The 5,236-nt window shown below is 37.1% G+C and overlaps 1 pseudogene; it reads left to right on the top strand.

Moving 5' to 3' along the window:
- The first annotated feature begins 547 nt into the window (after positions 1-547).
- Positions 548-1,703, top strand: LOC140628510 (probable G-protein coupled receptor 160; annotated as a pseudogene).
- The last annotated feature ends 3,533 nt before the right edge of the window (positions 1,704-5,236 follow it).

Raw genomic sequence — 5,236 nt, 5'->3', positions numbered from 1 at the left:
CAGACACTGCTGGCAGCTCTGCCACCCTGTCCTCTGGCTCCTCCTCCAGGGAGAGCACAGGGCGCTGCAGAGCAGAGCAGCAGACCCACGGGGTTCCTGCCTTCTCCCTGGCAGTCAATCAGGGCCCTTTGCTGCAACTGCCTGGGTGGCAATCTCACAACTTGTCTGGTCAGGAGCCCAGCGACAAGGAAGCTGAGTGCCAGTGTGAGCTGCTATGCTTCAAATGGTCTCTGGTGGCAGGGCCCACCCTCCGCATTCCAGAAGTGACCACACACAGCTGGCCTGCTGGTGAAGACTCATTTAGATGGAAACGCTCTACATTGGTCCACGGTTGTGCAAATGACTCAGAACTTACCTGGCATTTTGGTATAGCCAAATGACAGACAAGGAGCTAAAAGTAAGATAATTGAAGACAGTAAAAACCTAAATGAAACGTAAGGATTATCAACCAAAAAAGACCCATTGGAGAAAGCAGAGGATGAAAAATAAAATGAAACTGTTTTATTCTCTGTATTTCATGAGGCTTCATGAAATTTAATAAGAAAATATGGTGACTTTTTCTTCAAAGAACTGTGCTTTTCAGTGCCAGTTACATCAAATCAACCAGCCCCTAAGTGTTAACTCTATACTTGGGAGTATGTTATTAAAGATGCTCACATTAGAATGAGACAGAAAAACACCTATCAAAATGTTATGGTTTATTTTTGCATCTCACTAGCATTCATTGGTCTTTACTTTTGGCAAACATGTCCATTATGTTCTATCTCAGGGAATATTGTACTTTTAGGCATTAAGTTTACTAAATACCACATCTGCCTATTTACTGAAACTATTTCCTTTACTTATGGCTTATTGTATCATCCAGCTTTCTTGATAACATGTGCAAATTATTACCTGAATTTCTCTAAAGCCACCAAACTTTTGACATGTAAAGTTATTTAATTTAATTTAATTTAATTTAATTTTTTATTTGTAAAGTTATTTTATTTCTTCACAGTAATTTTCCTTTGGATTTCAGTCTTTGCTTGTGTTTTGGGGGATCCAACTATCCACCAAAGCCTGAAGGCACAGAATGCTTATTCTTACCAATATCCTTTCTACTTGTGTATTCAAAGTCACTGTCTGTCATTTCCCATGGTGATGATTTTATTTATGGCTTTTATAATCTCTTGATCAGAAGGTATGACCTTGGTACAGGCTATTGGGATATCTTCCTATAGGACTGAAACTCTCCTCTATTCTTCTTTTCATCTTTCTAGTTATATTGTGGGCTTTAAAAAAGTACTCCTGACCAAGCTCATTACCTGTTTTCCTGGTAGCTGGTTACCATTTGTCCTCTTTCAAATAATTGTCTTTTTGCTTAAAAAATGTGTGTGTGTGTGTGTGTGTGTGTGTGTGTGTATTAAGATGAACATTCCCTGGTTATATTTTATCAATAGTTTTCCTATTGCCATTGTTTATTGGCTTAATTGACACATCTTAATTTAAGAGATATCACATTATCTGTGGGTATGTTTATCAACTGGAAATGATGCTTCATTCCACTTACAATTTACAATCTGGAGCAAATTGAAAAGCTTATACTAATCATAATTTGTTATATATCAATTATATCTCAAAAAACCTGGAAAATGTTGTTAGTATGCTGCCATAAAACTAATAACCACTATAAGAATCATAATTTTACAAATGGGAAGGCATGATGACTCATAAATCATATTATTTCATTCGTATGTGGGATTTAAGGAACAAAATACAGGAGCACAGAGGAAGAGAGGGAAAAATTAAACAAGATGAAACTACAGAGGGAGACAAATCATAAAAGACTCTTAATCATAGGAAACAAACTGAGGGTTGCTGTAGGGGAAGGGGGGGTGGGGATGGGATAACTGGTGATGGGCATGAAGGAGGGCACATGATATAATGAGCACTAGGTGTTATATATGGCTGATGAAACACTGAACTCTACCTTTGAAACTAGTAACAAACTATATGTTAATTAATTGAATTTAAATTTAAAAATAAAATAATAAAATAAAAAATAAAATTTGAGCACTGTGGAGAAAAAAAGAATAAAGTGGGAGGATTGTAGTTCTGGTCATTTGTTCCAGAATAATGAAAACTATTTTTCACACAGAAATCTGTGCACAAATGTTTATAGCAGCTTTATCTGAAATAGCCAAATCCTGGGAAGGACCCTCTGAAGGATTCAGTGGGTAAATGGCTACACAGATTATGGTGTACCCATGCCATGGAATATTGCTCACCAGTAAGAAATGAACTATTTACATATGCAATTCTATTTGCAGATTGCCAGAGAATGATGGTAAGTGAAAAAAAGCCAATATCAGAAGGTTACATACAGGATTATTCCATTCTTAAAATTACAAAATAAATGTGACACAGGCTGATGGCTGCCAGGTTGAGGAATGTTAAGAGTGGAAAGAAAGTGGGTCCGGTTGTTAAAAAAAAAAATTAAAAAGGTAATATGACAGATCCCTGTGATGGAAATGTTTTGTAGCCTGCCTATATCAAGGTTGATATCCTTGTCACTATATTATAGTTTTGTGAGATATTACCATTGGAAGAAATTGAGCAGATGGCAACTGGGCTCTCTGTGTATTATTTCTTTCAACTGCATCTGATTCAACAATGATCCAGAAAAGAATAAACTTAAATGAAAAGATTACCATGTAATAAAATATGCTACAAATATTCAAGACAACAACAACTCCTCAAAAAGAATAAAGTGGAAGGAATTATTCTACCAATACATTCATATATTATTGGTATATTATTATTTAGCTCCAGTAATCAAAACAGTATGGTGTTGGCTGAGGGATAGACACTTGCATAAGTGGACTAGTTCAAGAATCCTCAAATAGATTCACACAAAAATGCTGACTTGAATTTTGACAAGAGTGCAAAAGCAATTCAATGGAAGAAGGATGGCGTTTTCAACAAATGGTACTAGAGCAACTAGCACCAGGACTTCCACAGGTCCAAAAAATAAATCATGACTTAAACTTCACACATTATATAAAAGTTCATTCAAAACAAATTATGATTTGACAAAGCAGGAAAGACTATCCACTGGAAAAAGGACAGTCTCTTCAATAAATGGTGCTGGGAAAATTGGACAGCCACATGCAGAAGAACGAAACTAGACCATTCTCTTACACCATACACAAAGATAAACTCAAAATGGATGAAAGATCTAAATGTGAGATAAGAATCCATCAAAATCCTAGAGGAGAACACAGGCAACACCCTTTTGAACTTGGCCAGAGCAACTTCTTGCAAGATACATCCATGAAGGCAAGAGAAACAAAAGCAGAAATGAATCATTGGGACTTCATCAAGATAAAAAGCTTCTGCAGAGCAAAAGAAACAGTCCACAAAACTAAAAGAAAACCTACAGATTGGGAGAAGATGTTTGCAAATGACCTATCAGATAAAGGGCTAGTATCCGAGATCTATAAAGAACTTATTCAACTCAACAGCAAAGAAACAAACAATCCAATCATGAAATGGGCAAAAGACATGAACAGAAATCTCACAGAGGAAGACATAGGCAGGGCCAACAAGCACATGAGAAAATGCTCCGCATCACTGGCCATCAGGGAAATACCAATCAAAACCACAATGAGATACCACCTCACACCAGTGCGAATGGGGAAAATTAACAAGGCAGGAAACCACAAATGTTGGAGAGCATGTGGAGAAAGGGGAACCCTCTTGCACTGTTGGTGGGAATGTGAACTGTTGCAGCCACTCTGGAAGACTGTGTGGAGGTTCCTCAAAGAGTGAAAAATAGATCTGCCCTAGGACCCAGCAATTGCGCTGCTGGGGATTTACCCCAAATATACAGATGCAGTGAAACGCCGGGACACCTGCACCCTGATGTTTATAGCAGCAATGTCCACAATAGCCAAACTGGAAGGAGCCTCGGTGTCCATCGAAAGATGATTGGATAAAGAAGATGTGGTATATGTATAAAATGGAATATTACTCAGCCATTAGAAACGAGAAATACCCACCATTTGCTTCAACGTGGATGGGACTGGAGGGTATTATGCTGAGTGAAATAAGTCAATCGGAAAAGGACAAACATTTTATGGTCTCATTCATTTGGGGAATATAATAATTCGTGAAAGGGAATAAAGGGAAAGGAGAGAAAATGAGTGAAAATATCAGTGAGGGTGACAAAACATGAGAGACCCCTAAACTCTGGGAAATGAACAAGGGGTAGTGGAAGGGGAGGTGGGCGGGGGGGTTTGGGTGACTGGGTGATCGGCACTGAGCGGGGGCACTTGGCGGGATGAGCACTGGGTGTTATGCTAAATGTTGGCAAATTGAACTCCAATAAAAAATTTAAAAGATAAATTATGAACATAAAAGGAAAACATAAGGCAATAACAAAAATTTTAAATAGATAGCAAAATCTTTGAAATCTCGGGTTAGGAAATGAGTCCTTAGGCTTGAAACCAAAAGCATGATCCACAAAGAGAAAAATTGATAAACTGAACCTCATCAAAATTAAACACTTTTGCTCTGTGAAAGCCCATGTAAAATTGAAAAGACAAGCTACCGTCTGGGAGGATGTATTTCAAACCATATATTTGACAAAGGATTAGTATTTAGAATATATAAAGAATTCTCAAGAGACCAAAGTTAAAAAGTATATATGCCAACTAGAAAGTGGACAAAAACATGAACAGCCATGTCACTGCAGAGGATATAATGTGGCAAATAATCTCTAAAAAGATAACAAACACCATTAGCCATTAAGAAAGCATATTAAAATGACAATGAACTAGCACTACATATTTGCCACACCGGCCAAAATAATAACAAAATAATACTGACAATACCAAATGCTGGTGAAGGTGTGGAGAATCTGGAGCACTTATACTCATGTGTATTTCTTGGAAACATAAAATGACATTGCCACTCTGCAATACAGTTTGGTAATTTCTTAAAAACTAAATAGACAGTAACTGTACGTCCTAGACATTTTACTCTTGGGCATTTACACCATATAAATAAAAATTAATATTTGCCAAAATTCCGTATAAAAAATGCTCATAGCAACATTGTTGGTAATAGCCAAAAACTAGAAACAGCCCTGATGTCCTTCAAACAGATGAATGGCTAAGCAACCTATGATACATCCATTGCACAGAGTTCTACTCAGCAATAAAAGGAATGAACTATTTTTTGTATATTTTTATTG

Source organism: Canis lupus, chromosome X, assembly GCF_048164855.1.
Source record: "Canis lupus baileyi chromosome X, mCanLup2.hap1, whole genome shotgun sequence".
In the NCBI taxonomy this organism is placed as follows: Eukaryota; Metazoa; Chordata; class Mammalia; order Carnivora; family Canidae; genus Canis; species Canis lupus.
This window is presented reverse-complemented; position numbering and strand designations above follow the sequence as displayed.